Below are 20168 nucleotides of genomic sequence, written 5' to 3'. Positions count from 1 at the left end.
ATGTTTAAATATTTTGGCAGGGTTCTAACGCTATAAAATTTAGTAAGTACTACACCAATGCCTGAGCCTTCCAAAACTTACGTAATGATTTCTTGTACAACTACACTTAGAATTGAACATGAACAAATTTGATACACCAGTTTGATTAACGTTTTTCAATACTGTTTCCCCTGATATTTTTCTTTTCAAGATCTGAAGAATTTTAAAAATCATTCTCGGAATCATTCTTGTAGTTTTACTCTGAATCTTCTTTAACCATGCAATATTTTACCTACTTTTGCAGTTTAAGTTGTGAAAACGTGTCTTATTAGCAAGTGTAAGTGCTCTAACATCTAAGATAAAGAGTTAGAGCACTTACCTAGCTTTTGATAGATCACATGATCTTCTCTAAGTCAAAGAAATGCAAAAAATTATATATTACGACTTATCCCTGACGACTTTCCAATTTATTATGCTACGTATGTTATGTATTACGATTTAAAATAGCTGAAACTTTTAATTTAGAAGTTACTTAGGTATTAATATATATCAACGTTATGATATTTGCTAACAAGATTGATACACACAATTTTCTTTGATAACACAAAGATGTTTTAACATACAAACAACAATACAATTTATAATAATAGTTATAACAAATAATAGTTTATATAGAAAAGATTTACAAACTTACAAACTATACTGGGTCTTCTATATGGTCTAGAACTGAATATTTTATCGACAGTCCAGTTCCATGACGAGCAAATTAATTCTGAGTTAATATTGTTACACTTTGCTTAAGTAAGTTAGCAAACTTTTCTTAGCTGGCTTCACACCGTTTACAAGCTGACTTTTTACCGATGAAGATAGTTAATGCCCTTGTAAAAATAAACTTCCGAAGTTAATTCACTGAAATTTATAATGTTCAACATCTATAAACTTTCCTGGTCAAATTCTGTAGTTTTCCGAATAATAAGCGTTAACTGCAATTATAGCTTCTGAGGCTTATCATATACTGATTGAGACTAACCAAAACATATTTTGTTCTGTTTCTCGGCGCGTCGGTTTGTACACTTTAAAGCAAGATTCTTGAATGTTCAACAATGTTCAAAGAAACGCTAGCATCTTCATAAACCATATGTCGTTGATTCATGCTCTCGAGAATATTCTACAAACTGAGAGAACATGTAGAAGTTGCGCAATAGACATCCAACAATATACGTCACATGCAGCAATCTCAAACAAATTTAGGTATTAAAATAAATGTATAACAATAAATCCATTACAATAGGGTTAACACAGAGAAAGTTGGTTCTCAATATGGGACTGTCCTGTAACTCAGAGGTACGTGTGCGAGATTGATAGATTGTAGTAGTTTTAATTGTTATGAAAGCTATTAGTAACAAGTGCTTTTGTGTGAGCCCTTTTGCTCAGTTAGTAGAGTAATCGTCTGACGTACTGGTTTCAAACCTCAGAAATAAAAAGTGGGATTACCATAGAAAGAAAAAACAATAAAAAATGGTATCTTAGGTGGGATCCTTCCGCAACGCAGATATAATGACCCTTGTTTATGAGAAGGATAAATTGCGATCTATAATTTATGGGTTCAAACTCGAGCTTAAATCTACAAAAAATGGTTTTGGTGCACAAAGATAAAACAACGTGAACTTTGCATGGTACTATTTCGTTATGTTACAGTCTATTCAAATGTTTTTTGTGGTTATCGATACACATTTTTTTTTATCTATAAGTATAGGGTATTACATATATCTATTGAGGATGAAACGATATTCAAAACAAATTTGTAGATAGAGACTAGTTCAAGACATTAGCGAACTTTCGAGGCGGATTTGAGCATGCAGATATGGTTAAAAAATCGGAACAGAAGCCAAATTAAGACAAAGCCGTCTATAATCATAAGTTAATACTTGTTTTTGTAATAAGCTGCTCCCACTAGTCGAAGAAAAAACATCGCTAAAACTATTGTCTTTTTCATTCCGTTATGAGTTCAGTACCACTTATTATTTAATCAAGTTATGTTATACCAACTTTAGCACTTGTTAAAACACAGGCTATACCAAACTCAGCCTAGCAAATAACAACTTTTATTAACCCTTTGTTCTCAATGTCAAAACAATTCTGATTTAAGGAGGGGAATTATCCTCAAAAGTTTACAATGAAATATGACTAATAATTAAATTTAAACAATGTTTGCTTTTGAATTTTATATCATTTCTATTATCTAGGTAACTGGTACAGCTGTATTGCTTAGAATACTTATTGGAAATTATTAAAGCAAAGAAAATTCCACTTTTGAAAGTATGTGTGCGTGTTTCTGATAGCAAAGCTACAGCAGGCTATCTGCTGAGCCCATCGAGGGGAATCGAACCCCCTGATTTTGGCGTTGTAAATCCATAGACTTACTACAATACTAGCAGGAGGCTCCACTTTTGAAAGGTATCTAATTTATTTTTTATTGGCTTTTAAATCTTTTACCAATTTCCTCAGACTAGAGGCTGACTTCCAGGATATAGAACAAAAGATTCAAAGAACACTTTTTTCACACTTTCAGTTAAAACAGTAACAATAAATCCTGTTCTTCAGTTAAACAAAGCTCTTCTATCGGGGAGGGCTGTCAAGTGACCGTACTCCCTGTGGTCAACAGTGTAAATTTAAAGAGAGCTACATATCATCTTTAGGGTGTCTGACTTGGTCGTTTAACCAATGTGTATTCTGCTTGAACAAGTCAATACTTAACTACTCACTGGGCCAAGAGTTTGTCACAGTACAACTGAGAAGGTCGAAACGAATGCTATTTCGTTTCAATAAAATGAATGTTAAACTAAAACCATCAGATCACTGTTGTGTCGGTATTGAAAAATATTTTATTTTATAATTCCTTATGGGTTGAATATCTGCTGATCATTATACTTTGTAGAAATTAGATACGTAATCAATATTTAGTGTCAATAAAATGGTGCCGCTTAGTCGTAGCTACATGTTTAAAATATGTAAAAGAGATTTCATAAATTGGCTAATTATCTTGCATTATTAACGTAAATGTATCCAGAAACAAGAACACTAGAGTTCAAAAAAGAAAGATTTTTACCGAATCAACTCGCACTGCTTGAAAATGTATAGCTTTTAACAAAAATCAGTTTTTTCATCTTCCCTAAGAAGTTACACGCTAAACAGAAGCGTCATGTGTTATCTAGGCCCATATGCACCTATATTAAGTATAGATTTGATAAGCACCTGGCATTGGGCATATTACCCTCACAAGCTTTGTTTCCTACGTCTTCATATGTTGAAACGGATGAAGCCTGTTATTAAAATCGGTATATATCTGAAATGTTATCAAAAACTGGTCCTTGAAAATCGGTTGCTCGAATTAAGCGTTAGACTTTTGAAGAGCTAACCAAACATTAATCTCGTGCTACATAATTAGTAACTTTAAGAACGAACACATCACTAGAGTTGTTAGCGAAGTTTCTTCGATCGCTGAACCAGTTTCAAAGGAGACCTAAATAAAAGAGGCAACGTTATCCTTTGGTTCCGTAAGTATTTAGTTATTCTGGTTGTTACAGTAAAAACATAATTATTGAAAGAATAATTGTTTTTATACTTGTCTTAAACACTCCTAAGAACTTTATCATCTCTTCATTTAAAATTGTTATGGTCATAACCACCACACTATGTAACGTTGTTTTACACCTAGTGTTAGTTAATTAGTTACTCTAGTTATATATATATAGTTATAGCTAGTTAGTTACTATATATATATATTGTTGGTTTAAAGTTTCTGCACATACTGTCGATTTACAGCTACTTTATATAACAATGGCTTATGTTACTGGTCATAACTGGTTTATGTTTACTGTGTTGTAATTGTTCTAGGATGCTACATTTTTACCTGTTGCATTTGACTAGATTTAATTGTTTCTTTAATTCGTGTTTCTTTTAATTCTTTGTACAACATTCTGAATAAAATAGAATGCTTCAGACTTTTTCGCGAATGCTAGCACAATTATGTTGATAACTCATTTCATATTATGCTAGTGTTCGTGGGTTAGAATGAGGTACTACGCTACATTAAGATGAATCATTTGAAATAATGGTTTGTAACTCTATTGATATTTTACTAGTGTTCGTGGGTTAGAATGAGGTACCACGGTATATAAATATAACTCGCTTGAGAAAATAATTGGTTCTGTACAATTACAACATCATCCAGCTGAGGAAAAAGAATTACCCTCAGAGGAAGGCCATCATTTGAATTCTTCGGAGAGAAAATATTCGTCAATCTTATTATCAAAGTTTATGACGCAACTACTTCAATTAAAATGTGTTACATTCAATTAAAAAGAAAATTATAATTATAAATGTACTGGTTATATTACGTAGGGTGCGCTGAAAACGGATATTTTAAATAAAAACCAAGAATATTCTTTTTTATTCAGACACTTATATTGCGTATTCGAAAGACGTAAGTGTGACATATTTTAGTAAGGCAGACCTGATTAAACCCTCAAAGTAACAAAACTATACTTTCTTTTTTAAATTACATTTCTGAACCACTTGTACTTATCACAAGAAAAAACAGTTAATTAATATCTCATATCATTGTATGCTTTGTACAGATTTTGATCCTGGTAGACTATGCAGAGAGAAATAAAATTATGACTGTGTGTGTTTTTTATAGCGAAGTCCCATAGGGCTATCTGCTGAGTCCACCGAGGGGAATCAAACCGCTGATTTTAGCGTTGTAAATCTGTATACTTACTGCTGTGCCAGCGGGGGACAAAAATTACGAAATAAAATTCGGGAAGAGCTAGAGATCACCTTATAGTAAAACATTTCGACTTCAGTAACCACAATGGTTATGAGCCATGTGTGTAATGGTTATCACTCTCTTATCAAATCGAGAGCTTGACACCGAAAATTTACGTATAGAGAAAGCATTAATCTGCGCAACATATGTATCTTTTAGCTGTTACAGTTTCAAGACTTACGTAAAATGGGTGATTTAATCGTATTATAGTTTTATATACTGCATAAATTGACAATTTTTCCTGTTTCACACTTTATTTTACTGTGGCTAAATTTTTTTGTTTTGACGAATTAATATTTCATTTCAGTGTATGTTGTTCCTGATAATGCTTTTATTGTGTTTTGTGGTAGGTTATGTTCTTAATATTTTAAGTAAGATGTTTTTGTACTGTTTACCAGAAGAGGTTTTAGCACAATGTACTTGCTGATGACGTATGAGGCACAGAAATACACAGACTGTCTAGTTATGACGCGAAGTCTCGAAATTTCGTAATATTTAGGAAAAACACATATTTTATAAAACACCTGTCTCAATCAGTTAGGAAGTCATTTCATCTCTGTAAATTTTGAACTTTTTTTTTAACAAAATGGAAAGTTTATAAATTAGTGACTATTTAGTTTAATTTGTGAGTTAGGCCGAACAACGAACATGTCCTTTGCAACTTGAAGAAATTACTTCCATTATCGATAAATTTGCCGGACTCTGCGTTATTTTTCTTGAATAATCAAAATGAACCTGTCCGATGATAGAGACAGTTACAATAACGGTGCAAAGTGAATGATTATTTTGATGGAAATAAAATACATTTTAGACTAAGTTTCAAGACGAGAAATATCCGATTTGAGGTCGAAATTTTTCTGAAGATGATGTAGTGAAAGGAAATGTTGTAATGATGTTCTTTCGTTGTGCTGGTTCATTTAAATTATTTAGTGAAAACAAGACGAAGTCCAGTTCATGTCACGATAACAGATTAGTTTATTTCTATCTTACTGTTTTTACAAGCTTGTACACAGTTGTAACTTTTAGGCCTAAGTTTAGATATGACATATAAATGGACATACTTTGCTAAAGTTCGTGCGATTAACGAAAGAAAAGTTATTTATACATTTTAACGGTTAATCGATCAAGTAATAGAATGTACGTAATAAATGACACTGTTCCAAATACTTCACACACTACTAACTTATTGGCACTATACTGACTGAAAGCTATTGATCCAAGTGCTTCGTTGATTCACTGCTTGTGCTGTCAGATTTAAAGCTTTCTAGTTATTTGAGACCCACTTTGATTAAGCGACATCTAGCTAACGTTTAAGCTGTAGCGTTAAAAATATAGCTTACCATAAAAGAACAAGCACAAAAGATCCAAGGCATTAAAGCAAGATCAAGAGAAATAGAAAAGAGTAAAATAAAAAAATCCAACAAATAAGTTCTGATTTTAATAATCACAACAATTTGATTTACTATCGAGTCTGGCATGGCCAAGTGAGTTAAGGCGTTCGACTCGTAATCTGAGGGTCGCGGTTTCGAATCCCGATCGTATCAAACATGCTCGCCCTTTCACCTGTGGTGCACTATAATGTCATGATCAATCCCACTATTCATTGGTAAAAGAGTAGCCCAAAAGTAGGCGGTGGGTGGTGATGACTAGGTGCCTTCCCTCTAGTCTTACACTGCTAAATTAGGGACGACTAGCGCAGATAGCTCTCGCGTAGCTTTGCGCAAAATTCAAAACAAATCCACTACCTTTTTGGACCTAACTTATTTGACGACGACTCATTATTAATGTTTCAGACAACAACTGCATTAATATCATTACAATCTTTCTGCACGTGACTAATGCTACATTTTTGCTGTAATAATTTTTCTGCGCATATCCAAAAGCTTCTTGAATTTTAATATTTACTAAGTAATCTACTGAACTAAATACTTAATTCAAAAATACAATAACATCAATGTTTACAGCAAAAATAAAGCATTAGTCACGTGCAGAAAGATTGTAATGATGTCAATGCAAGTTAAAACACAGTACAAAACACATCTATGAACTACGGAAAGATTACAACAAGAACAACGAAGTAGAAAAAACATCAAGGACGAAATAAAGCATGTCGTAAATTAATTAGATGGAAAGAATTCTTTACAGTAATTACCTGTAACTTGTTGGCGATAAATTTGAACAATACATAGACAGCACACAATTCACTTACTTTAAAATAATATATCCAAAACAAGTCACGTGTAGATACTATTTTTTCACTATTGGTTATCAGTATTGTGTTCAAAACTTTAAATAATTGTCTCATTTTCACTAACCCCCGCTAGTACAGCGGTAAGTCTATGGATTTACAACGTTAAAATCAGGGTTTCGATTCCATCCGGTTAGCTCAGCAGACAGTCCGACGTGGCTTTCCTATAAGAAAAAAATACACTGATTTTCATTAACATTCACATAGGTGGGTTAAGTTAATTTAGAGCATTTTTGACAAGACAATTTATTCCTCTTTACTTTGTTATCACAATATAATCAGTGATAAATTCACTGTGGGTTACCAAAGTTGCATACAGAGCTTTAAATCATTCTTTTTTACGTCAAAAGTCCACACAGACTGGTTCAGTTATTTCAGAACCCAACTGATAAGACGAATTATTTTTTCTACTCTGTCTCTTACAATAAAATCTGCGATTATAACACTTTAAAAATCTCCACTATACACTCTTTATGGCTAAGCTTACAAACATTGTCTAGATTTATATCCTTCAATAATTTTGTCTAAGTTTCGTTAACTTCCTTCTTTCTGTGTTCTGCACGTATTTACAGGACACGGAAAAAAAAGAGAAAAAAATAATTAGCCTCCTAATGACAACAATATTCCAATAACGAGAAATAATTAAAAACTTAGAGTGAAATGACGTCAAAATACGAATAAAACAAACCACATCACAATTGACAATTCCTACAGAGCTAAGTAACGAAACTTGTCATAACTATCGCTTTTAAAATAATTAACGTTTAATACTATTGTTATGAAAACTAAATAATAATTAAATATTAAATTACTAAACAAACTTAATAATAACTCTTTAACTAAATAGTCTTGTATATCCATCACTTTGTTCAAACCTGCTTGATAGTTCCAACTTCAAAGTTTGATTAGTTTTGCTTATTTGTTTGTTGAATTTATAGCAAAGTTACTTCAGGGCTATCTGCACCAACAATCCCTAATTTTGAATTGACAGACTAAAGGAAAGGCAATTAGTAAGCGCCACCCACTGCCAGCAATTAGATTATTCTTTAACAACGAATAATGGAATTGATCGTCACTTTATAATGCCTCTACGACTGAAATAACGAACATGTTCTGTGACCGGATTAGAACTCGCAATCCTCAGGTTGAGAGTCGAGTGCTACTTCTCACCATCTATGACAGCAAGAGTTTCTGAACTATTTTAGGCTAAAGTAAAATAAATTTATTTCTTTAACTCTACCGACAATGTCATCGCGCTTGTACACGCACGTTCAAAATTTTATTGAGGTATGAATTATGTAAATAAATTTTGTTTCATATTGTAGCTTATACTATATTAATTAATTTCTTACTTTAACGCCCCTAACTAGTACAGCAGTAAGCCTACGGATTTACAACACAAAAATCAGGAGTTCGATTCCTCTCGGTGGGTTCAGCAGGTAGCTCGATGTGGCTTTGCTATAAGAAAAACACAAACACACACTTACTTTAAAAGTAAATATTTAAAAAAAAATCCTATATAATAGTTTTACGTGTGTCACGTGGTACGTTGAATGCAGCATCGATTCAGATTAGGTGTTTCTCACGTCCAGATACAAAGTTTATAGTTTCTTATGAATTAGATACTCAAACTGCCAACACTGGCAAGCTAGAATATAAGATAAGAACCTCCTATCTTTTCACTTTCTGAGACATTAATATATTTATTGAATCAACCAAGGTGGCCCCATTCACCTCTTCCATATTTTTAAATACTTGCTTTCTCGCACTCTTGAAGATGATCTAGGAAGGTTGAAACGTTGTTCTCTGCTTTATTAGTAAAAGTATTAATACTCACACCAGCCGTCCTGAGATACGTTTTAACTCGCACTGACTTCGCCCAGTGACGTATGTATAGCCAATCGAATTTCATAATGTCCTTCTTGTGGTTTTATCAGCCTATTTGAAGCACTTGGGTGGCAAACTAATTCTTTTCATGCTAGATAACGTAGTCAAAGAATGAGGTAAGACGTTTAGTGAGCTCAAAATTTTATACATTTTTAAAACCCAAATACAGTTTAGAGACTAACTGAAATAAGTTATTGGGAATCATGTGGTATTGATGTGGTAATTGTGATTTTGGTTATTTCACAATGTATGTATATAAAAAATATATTGCTTGTTTGTTTTGAATTTCACGCATAGCTACTCGAGGGCTATCTGCGCTAGCCGTCCCTAATTTAGCAGTGAAGACAGCTAATCATCACCACCCACCGCCAACTCTTGGGCTACTCTTTTACCAACGAATAGCGGGATTGACCGTCACAGTACAACGCCCCCACGGCTGAAAGGGCGAGCATGTTTGGGGCGACGTGGATTCGAACCCGCGACCCTCAGATTACGCCTTAACCCCCCTGGCCATGCCGGGCCCTAAAAATTCTAAAGACAAATAATTCGTTTCACATCCTCCATGTGCGAAATTTCACAAGACTTAGCAGCCTATGGTTCAAGTATCAAACGGGTACAAAGTTCGTAACAAGAAGATATATTTATTTGCTATACTTCCTTATTGTTCTATGTTTTAAGATATCGTAACTGAAAGTTTAGGACTTGTTTGTGAATAGTAATAATGTACATGTGGTATATAATAGTAATAATGCACATGTGGTATATAATAGAAATCTGATCGTTTTTTACGAAGTGCTGATCTACCAGACAAGTCACATTGAGAGGGCCAACTTTTTACTTTTGGTAACATGAACCCACGTCCGCCGCCTCATTGCAACTTCTCTAATGTTAGTCAGGCACAGCGAAAATATTAATATATATATATAATGTACACTTTCGTGAGATTTAAGCGTTGAGATTAAACATTCGAGCTTTCATGTTATAATCTGTAGTCATTACAGAAAGAAAAAGCATTATTTATATTTACTTTCTAATTTTTCGTAGTAGATACGAGGTCAGTCCAATCGACGGAGGTCGTAGTACATACAGTAGATTCGGTAGTCAAACTGAAACAAAACAAAAGTTTTTTCTTAAACAAACTGATGATTATCTGGAGGCTATAAAGATTTCGCACATGAAATTTGGAAATTCTGTGATGCATAATAATATTTTAATGTTAAAATAAATTACTTTGCATGTTGGGTATTTAACATTCAACATGAAAAAAAAATACACGGGAGAAATATTGCTTAAGAATCTTAAAACTTAAAAAAAAGATATTTTGTTCATTAAAACCTCGTAATCTTTACTGATAATTACAAAATTCCTTGAAGATATGGATGTTGTATTAAAAGCTATAGCATGAAATCCATAATAAGAACGAAATGGTTATGATGTCAGTCTCTGGAAGGAAGTTCTTCTGTTGGTAATGGAATTTGAATAGATTAAAGATAAAAAAACTAATAGCACCATTCAGAAATTATAGGATCATTAGATCAAGTAGTGTGGAAACATTAACTTCCTGTGATGGTGGTTGAGAGGATTTGAAAACCATAATTAGACATATAGCTACACAGTACAGAAGAAGTGAACAACAAGACAGTAGATGTGTTTCAACTTTTGCTTGAAATGACATAATGTTAGGAACTGAAGTCGGAAGCAGAGGAAATAATAATTATTTTCGAAGGATGTTAGAACAATGTAACTGCTATAAGTAAAGGCAACATGTAAATTACAGCTTGGATTTTGAAAATAATCAACTGATGACAATAAACCGAGGAAACACCTTAAGAATGAGTTTCAGAGCCCATTTAGATGTAAGTAACAATAAAGAACTAACCGGATATCAGGAACCTGGAATTAACTGGACTTAAGGGACAAAGCTAAGTTAAGAATACCCCATCTGCCTTGGATGAGATAAGAAGTTCATTATTTAAAGAAACATGTCCACGAGCTAATTGATTCGTTGATTAGAAGCTTTACAACATGTTGGTCATATAATTAAGAATGTTTGGTGAAGTCTGGCATTGAATGACGGGAAATTGCTTCCACAGATGAGGAAATGAGTTGGATTGGTGTAAACAGCAAATAGATATAAAATTAAAATTAAAAGTTTGAATACTGTGGGAATCTTCTTTACAGCATACAGTAAGTGACATCGAGCAGGCGGCATATTTGTAATATGCTTCAAGCAGAAAAATTGATGTAGAGTTAATTTTTTTCAAACATTTTCATGGTCTATGAGCTGCGCAATTACAACGCCAGAGGTTGAATTTACAGAAAGAACAATGGAGATAGATACTGTGCCGATAAGAAATGGAAAACTCCTATCAGGACTTATTAGGAATAAATGTACATCTAGTGATTGAGGACTAGTAAAATAGAACACTCCAGTGTTTCTTCATGGGCCCGAAGAATAAGGACGGCATCATTAGGACCATGAAGACCACAAACCATGAAATTCGATCAAAGTCTAGATGAAACATTGCAATCAAACATGTCACATCAAACATGTTTGCTCTTTCAGTCATGGAGGCATTATAATGTGACTGTAAATCCCACTGTTCGTTGGTAAAAGGGTAGTCCAAGAGTTTACATAGATGGTGATGACTAGCTGCCTTCCCTCTAGTCTTACACTGCTAAATTATGGACGGCTAGCGCAGGTAGCCCTCGTGTAACTTTGAGCGAAATTAAAAAACAAGTAAATAATTAGTAATTTATATCAACTTCCTATTAGAACAAGCTACCTACATACTTTATGGGTTTACATACTCATAAGACAGAATAGCTGCATAAGGTTTTTTTAAAAAAAAGTCACATATTTTATTCAAAAGAATCAATGATACGAATTATATAATCCAGAACAGCAGTCAGTCTGTCATGAATGTCTTGAAAAGTACTTTGGTGGGATAACTGACATCTGGTTAGCTTCAGAGAAGTCATTGCAAATTGTAAGTAAACTTGGTAACGAGTACAGAGCTCCTGTAGAGATGACTTTTAAAATGTTATCAAGGGAAGAGCTACTGGTAGGTTCTCTCAACCACGTGACTGGAGAACTTCCCCAATGATGAGACAAGTGGTGGATAACACGTCATTCTGTCTTTGTTTGATAGGCTACAGAAAGCTTTGGTGAACTGACAGTTTAGAAACATAAATAAAACAATAAAGAACGTTCTCTTTTGTTAATCAAAACCGTGATTATAGCATGCTTGACACACATGATTAATAATTTAATGGTTTTAATACTAATTATTGAATATTAATTTTTAATTGTAAATTATGATTTTATTACTAATTGTGCAAATTTAACTTAATGTATTACGGTTATTTTTGTCCATTAGTATTGTTCTAGAGATTACGACATTACTGCTTCTTCATCACGTCTTGATGATGTATGGTTGCCTGGAAACATCTTCACTGGTCTATATTTGACGTGAATCGTCGAATATTTGTGATAATTGGAAAAAAAAGATTGCATGAAAACATCAGAGTGAACTACAGTGAATTAGTTGGTTATCTTTAACGATACCATCGAATTATTTCCAAAATGGAGTAATTCCGTGTTGTCAGTATATTTTCTTATTATATATGCAAATACAGGTTTGTCGTTTATTAATCTCGCAGTACTAAACAGGTTGGGCAAAAAATTCGTGACAGCAAATATTTTTGTTTCTAAAATAGTTCATTAGATGACAGCACCATTTGTTACAAATTTTGGAGCTTACATTCAGGGGCTGACGTGGCCAAGTGTGTAAAGGCGTTCCAATCCCTGTCGCACCAAACATGCTCGCCCTTTCAGCCGTGAGGGCGTTATAATGTGACGGTCAATCCCACTATTCGTTGGTAAAAGGGTAGCCCAAGAGTTGGCGGTGGTTGGTGATGACTAGCTGCCTTCCCTCTAGTCTAACACTGCTAAATTTGGGACGGCTAGCGCAGATAGCCCTCGAGTAGCTTTGCGCAAAATTCAAAAAACAAACAAACTGACTTTCAGTATTAAGAAAATCCTAAAATGTGATATCAGGCAAATTTTAATTTTTTGTTTGTTTTGAGTTTCCACTAGCTTCTCCTAATTTAGCAGTGAAAGACTAGAGGAAAGCCTCTTGGCCTACTATCTAACCTATGAATAGTAGGATTGCTCTAATTATAAGGCATGTCAAAAGAGTTATAAAAAAGGTAATATTTTATGAAAGATAATTATATAGGTGGCGCGTCAATAAAAGTTCTTCCTACGCTAATAAATCGTTGTCTGCTTACCTGTTATTATATTAGCATAACAGGCTTCCTTACTCATGTATGATGAAATACAGAATTTCCTAGTAGCATGTTCAGCAGATTTGTACAAATTTAGTAATTATTATAGAAAATCAAGGCTTTGTTGGTGAGCCATGAATCTAATATTTTTAAGAGAACAAAATATGACTTAATAAAAGGAATAATAATGATTGAGAGAAGTTTACATCATTTTACACGGTCCACATGACACCTTTTGGCCTTGATGGAACTAACGCCATCTGTCGAAGCGTTAGGATTGTTTAAAAAATATTTATATCACAATTTTTTTTTATCCTAAGTAATTTTCGTTTCTCATCGAAGAGGTTTGTACTATAACATGCTGGATTTTAAACCCTTCCTGGGCATAGCAGGCTTTATTATTATCGCTTTGTAGTTAACCCTTTAACAACAGAAACTAAGAACAGCACGTGCGTTAAGAGATTTCCTTTCGAAACCTCTTATTAACCCGAACGTAATCTGAATTTTCGGGAGATAATTAACAGAATAACTTCATTTCGAGTACAAAATTTACATCTACAAAAACGACAGGAAGTTACAATGAAGTATAATAAGAATGTTGAATTTTTATAAATAAACATGATCACATAACATGAACTCTTCATTAGCATGAATCATCTGTAGAAACACGACATAGAACACATACTCCAGTGTCTAAATAATAAATAACACGTATTTCAGTACGTTCACAGTGAGTACACAAAAAATAAGTGACTCACTGTGTTCACAACACATAACATATGTTTCAATAGCTACACAACAAATAATACGTGTTTCATTGTGTTCACAATACATAACATGCATTTCCGTGGCGACCCAACAAATACATGTTTCATTGTGTTCGCAACACATAACACCTAACAAATGGATTTCCGCCATGTACTCATCATGAAAATGTAAAGTACATCACTTGCACCTTAGAGATCACGTGATATACATTAAGTGTTTAACGAGAGAGAGGTTCTGTAAGTAAGACTTGTCGTGTTTCTCGGAATTTATGTTTGAAATCGAGGGTGTGCACGAACGACCAAACAAAACCTGTTTTATGAACGAATGAAAAATGTAACTCTACAAAGTTAATTTGAAAATAGAAAGTCGAGTTAATTAGCGTAAACTTTCATCAATCGTTTGTGATCAAAATAAAAAACAAAACATATTTTACTGGGCATGCTGTTGTCCAGAGGATAGCGGGATGACTGTGAGGTTGAAGTTTCTTGGTTACTGCCGTGGGTGCGTTGTTAGAGTAACCGTCAAATTCTACCATTCGATTTACAAAGAGTATCCCAACAGTTGGCAGTGGGCAGTCTTGACTAGTTACCTTCACTAAAACCTATAACTTCAAAAATAGCCATCGTGTAGCTTGGTGCGAAATCCGACAGATCACTTGAACGAAAACCGGAAGATACAAAATTATTTCAGATTTTTGTTTCTCGGAAAAACAGTAACTTGTCATAATTCGATAATCGCATAAGAACATAGCGCACGTCGTATTTTCTTCGACTACGAAACCGCCCCCTGTCGTCCCTCTTTATTTTATTTGCGGTTTCATCGTATATGGTCAAACTGTGTTAGCTCTTATTGCGAGTATGTAAGTAATGCAGAGAGGTATATATTACAGTTATTTTGTTCTCTTTCTCGCTTCTGTAGAATTCTTTTGCTGAATTTACGGTACAAAGCGAGCGGGAAGAATGAAACCGTTCTGTATACAATTGTACACAATCAACTGACAAGCAATTTGTCTTCCGTTTGAATAGTGTACCTACGACAGTTCCACACTTCTTTTATACTAAAAAGAATCAAATGAAATAGCCTTCAGGAAAGTTTCTAACAAAAAAAAACAAAAAAAAAAAACTCATATACTGAGATTTACTAAAACCGACAGAATCATATTGTTCAATAACTTTCTTTGTCACCATAATCTTTTACAACTAAGAACTTTTCAACAGGATGAGATGTAAAAACCGTTTCATTTGTTACCGAGAAAGGAGAACTGCGAGTTAGCTGCCTTTTCAAGGCCGTTGTTAGAGAAAATTACTTCTCTTGACAACATTGACTCAATCATTGGAACAGGGCATTTACGATTTAGGGCTAGCGATAAACGACTCCCACTCAATTAGGCAAGCTGTCTCGTTCTATTGAAGCATAGTGTGCCCCGACAAAGGATTTAATTTGGACCTAGCAGATGAGCTGGCTGGAATAACTAGATTGAGCTTCGAGCACTCGTTGCTAAGCGCCGGGAAATGCTGTTTATACGTTCAATTTAAAGGTCATGAAGCGACGATTCATCAGGCCTAGTGACAACGAGCGGCAAACAGTGGGTTGTTCCATGAATTCTTATGACAGGATTAAAAGAAGGCGGTGTAATAATACGCCTGCCAGTTACTACGAGCTTTGTGTTTCATAACACCACTGGTATTTATTGTGCTCTACATATAGCTCGGAACCTTCGTTTAACAGCCACCTCACATGGAAATAACTGACAGACTTAATCATACATTCACCACGAATGTACTTTCATTACATCGTAACTATTAAGGTTACTTCTAACTCTAATTACGCAGATTAACACTTGTTCAAAGTAACTGCATACGCTAATTATGCAAATTAATACTGTTTCCAATGTAGCTTCATACGCTAATTATGTAATACAACACTTGTTCATTGTCGCTTTGTACACTAATTGCGTATATTAATACTTTTTTCAAAGTAACTGCATACGCTAATTATTTACATTAACGCTGTTTCCAATGTAGCTTCATACGCTAATTATGCATATTAGCACTGTTTTTAAAGTAGCATCATACGCTAATTATTTAATACAACACTTGTTCAAAGTTGCTTCATATACTAATTACGTATAGTAACGTTTGTTAAAGTAGCTCCATACGCTAACTACGTATATTAACTCTCGTTCAACGTAGCTTCATACGCTAATTACATATTTTAACACTTGTTCAAAATAGCGTCATACACTAATTACATATACTATCAGTTCTTAAAGTAACACCATACACTAATTACTTATATTAACGCTTGTTCAGGGTAACTTCAGACGCTAATTACGTATATCAGCACTTGTTCAAGGTAACTATATGTGTTAATTACGCAAGTTAGCACTTGTTCAAAGTAACTATATATGCTAATTAAGTATATTAACACTTGTTCGAGATAACTATATATGCTAATTAGGTATATTAACACTTGTTGAGAGTAGTCTCATAAATTAATTACGTATATTAGAGCTTTTTAAGGTAGCTCTGTACGCTAATTACATTTATTAACTGCCGTCAAATTAACTCTTTACGCTAATTATGTAATGCAACACTTGTTCAAAGTGACCCCATATGCTAATTACGCATATCAACAGTTATTCAAAGTAACAACTTCTTACGCTAATTACGTGTAATAACAGGTTTTCAAAGTAAATTCTTACGCTAATTAAATGCGTTATTTACTTTCACTGTAAGCCTAATTATGCAGTTGATTCACATTTTTGTTTATTTGTGAGCTATTCATCTGAAAACCTTCTGAACTGACTGTTAGGTTAATGATGTACATATATGTTAAATCTAACTACTGAAAAAAAGAGTTGACGGAGGACGCTGTTGATTAGCTGCTCTCTCACTATCACTTCAAAATTAGTAAAGTTAGGCTTAGTGTACGCAGTACTTTACGAGAACAAAATATATATTATCCAATGATTTATGATTATTGGTAATGAGCTGGTTACCATTCCAGACTAAGGTAAATATTAATTCAAACAGAACCAGTAAATATAAAAACGAAACCAAAACCAACGTTATATCAGCATGCAAACAACTGTAAATACACAAATGAACTTACCGCCTATTGTGTTTAGCGGCTCACTTAACATTATCGCTCAGAAAGTGTCGTATTTCAAATTCTTTTCTCGATCAGTTCGCTATAAACATTTATAATAATCCCTGAATGAGAGTCACGCAAAGACATTCCAAGAACCTAGGAACAATCCATCTCCGTTAGAAGTACCACCAGTGAGAAAGCATACATTCCAGTAAGAACAAAATAGCTTTACACTTTGGGCAGCAGCATCCACAACGATTAGGCCCATAGAGACGAGCTCTTCATGTTAGATAGAAAGCAATAACAGGTTTCATCTTTGTTTGTAGAATCTTTCTTCGTAAGGACGATAGATCATATTACTTTACGGTTACTGATCCGAGAACGTGGCTATAACCCATCAACATCTTTTATGTATTGTCAAGTAATGGTTTCACAATGTAACGATGCACCTTACAGATGTATATGAAATCTTTAATTCATCAAAACCGAATAACTCAACACATCAACTTTCCTATTTCTTCTCACTCAGAACACGAATATGACACCATGTATTAACAGTCAAACGTAATTATCAAATTTTCTTATATCTGATTTGTCTTGAAATCTAAATCCGTCTTCCACGTGGCTAATAAGACGTTCTTTCCTTCACCTTGCTAAAGTAAAGCTGTCTTCCACCAGTTACACATAACTAATAAACAATTCTGTTTTTTCTTTACCTTGCTAAAGTAAAGCTGTCTTCCACCAGTTACACATAACTAATAAACAATTCTGTTTTTTCTTTACCTTTCTAAAGTAAAGCTGTCTTCCACCAGTTACACATAACTAATAAACAATTCTGTTTTTTCTTTGCCTTGGTAAAATAAAGCTGCCTCCACTAGTTATACATAACTAATAAACAATTCTGTTTTTTCTTTACCTTGCTAAAGTAAAGCTGTCTTCCACCAGTTACACATAACTAATAAACAATTCTGTTTTTTTCTTTACCTTGGTAAAATAAAGCTGCCTTCCACTAGTTATACATAACTAATAAACAATTCTGTTTTTCTTTACCTTGCTAAAGTAAAGCTGTCTTCCACCAGTTACACATAACTAATAAACAATTCTGTTTTTTTTCTTTACCTTGGTAAAATAAAGCTGCCTTCCACTAGTTATACATAACTAATAAACAATTCTGTTTTTTTTTTTACCTTGGTAAAATAAAGCTGCCTTCCACTAGTTATACATAACTAATAAACAATTCTGTTTTTTTTCTTTACCTTGGTAAAATAAAGCTGCCTTCCACTAGTTATACATAACTAATAAACAATTCTGTTTTTTTTCTTTACCTTGGTAAAATAAAGCTGCCTTCCACTAGTTATACATAACTAATAAACAATTCTGTTTTTTTTCTTTACCTTGGTAAAATAAAGCTGCCTTCCACTAGTTATACATAACTAATAAACAATTCTGTTTTTTTCTTTACCTTGGTAAAATAAAGCTGCCTTCCACTAGTTATACATAACTAATAAACAATTCTGTTTTTTTCTTTACCTTGGTAAAATAAAGCTGCCTTCCACTAGTTATACATAACTAATAAACAATTCTGTTTTTTTCTTTACCTTGGTAAAATAAAGCTGCCTTCCACTAGTTATACATAACTAATAAACAATTCTGTTTTTCTTTACCTGGTAAAGTAAAGATGCCTTTCACCGTTTACACCGTCTAATAAACCATTCTATTTTTTCATCTTGTGACCCCAGTGGCACAGCTCTTTATCTGCCGACTTACAACGCTAGAAACCAGGTTTCGATACCCCTGATCGGAAGAGCACAAATAGCCCTTTGCGTAGCTTTATACAAACACACAAAACCATCACCTTGTAAACTTCTACCTGTCTATTTAACCTTTCTCTCTTGTAAAGTCAAGTTACACGTGTAATAAACCACTCTGTCTTTCCTTCATGTTAAAAATTAAATTCTCACTTGTTATACAAGCGAACCTCTACCAGCTACACCTATTTAACATTTCAATCTTTTCTTTGTCCTTTAAATAAACATAAAAACTAATGTTCTAATTTAATTGTTATACTCAGTAATATTTTTCCCCACTATGCATATTTTAATAATCTCCATGTAATCATGTGCACATTTTTACACTTAATATTTCATGTTCTACACATGATTCAAATTATAACAATCTTCGTATCATCATGAACACACTGTTACACTTAATATTTATCTTACTCTACGTGTTTAAACATTTAATTATCTCTGTATCGTCACGTAGACTGTTATATATAACAATATTTCTACCGTCACAGATACGTTTATCACATTAAAACCTTATTATCAGAATCTACATTTTAAAATTTGTCCTAGATATTTTAACGCATATGTAAAACCTTGAAAGTTTATTTTCTTTTTATATATGTATAATGCATATCTATTAAGTAAAATAAACCAAACGAAAAGCAAACGCATAGTTCCTTTCAAGGTTTCAGTTCGTCAGACAATAATGCAGGGCGTAGATCCTGAGGATAGGGGTATACATCCCCTTTCAATTTTAGGTGGGGGGTATGGTACATACAATCATTCCCCCTACAGTTTGGTCTGTTGAATTGTTCTATTGCCTCACAGGCCTACAAATTGTGTGTTTGTTCTTGTGATTCTCGTGTTCTTACCAATCGAACTACACAATTAGGCCTAGATGTAGGCTTTTTCAGTAGCCGAAATGTACGTATTTAATATAGGCGTGCTTTTAAACTTTTCGTTCTAAGTTATAGTTCGTAACTTCGTAAGTATCAGTCAGTAGACCTAAGTATACATCCAAGTATCGTGGCAACAAGATTACTCTGTGACTGCATGTTTACAGCTTTCTGGTTCACGCAATCAAAGATTACCAATTTGCAAATTGAAGAGTCCACGTAAGTGGTTGCAAAAATCATCCCCATCAGATGTAAAAAATCTACGCCCCTGCAATCATGCATTGACTAAAAGTTTCAAACTAATTATTTAAAAGAAACAGAAAGTCGTGGTAAGTATTGAAATATATTTTAACGCATATTTTCTGTTTAAAAACAAAATTCCGTAGTTC

At 33.6% G+C, this 20168-nt stretch overlaps 1 long non-coding RNA gene across 1 annotated transcript; it reads right to left on the bottom strand.

Moving 5' to 3' along the window:
* Window positions 1-6897: 6897 nt before the first annotated feature.
* LOC143248769 (uncharacterized) lies at window positions 6898-17364 on the bottom strand. Its single transcript, XR_013027169.1, has 3 exons — window positions 17118-17364; window positions 9973-10051; window positions 6898-7222 (listed from the first exon to the last, which is right to left on the bottom strand). It is a non-coding gene; the product is annotated as an uncharacterized LOC143248769 (long non-coding RNA).
* Between the last annotated feature and the right edge of the window lie 2804 nt (window positions 17365-20168).

The sequence above is a fragment of the Tachypleus tridentatus genome, chromosome 4 (genome assembly GCF_004210375.1).
Source record: "Tachypleus tridentatus isolate NWPU-2018 chromosome 4, ASM421037v1, whole genome shotgun sequence".
NCBI classification, from domain to species: domain Eukaryota; kingdom Metazoa; phylum Arthropoda; class Merostomata; order Xiphosura; family Limulidae; genus Tachypleus; species Tachypleus tridentatus.
Note: the sequence above shows the minus strand (reverse complement) of the source record. Positions and strands in the feature narration are given on the sequence as shown.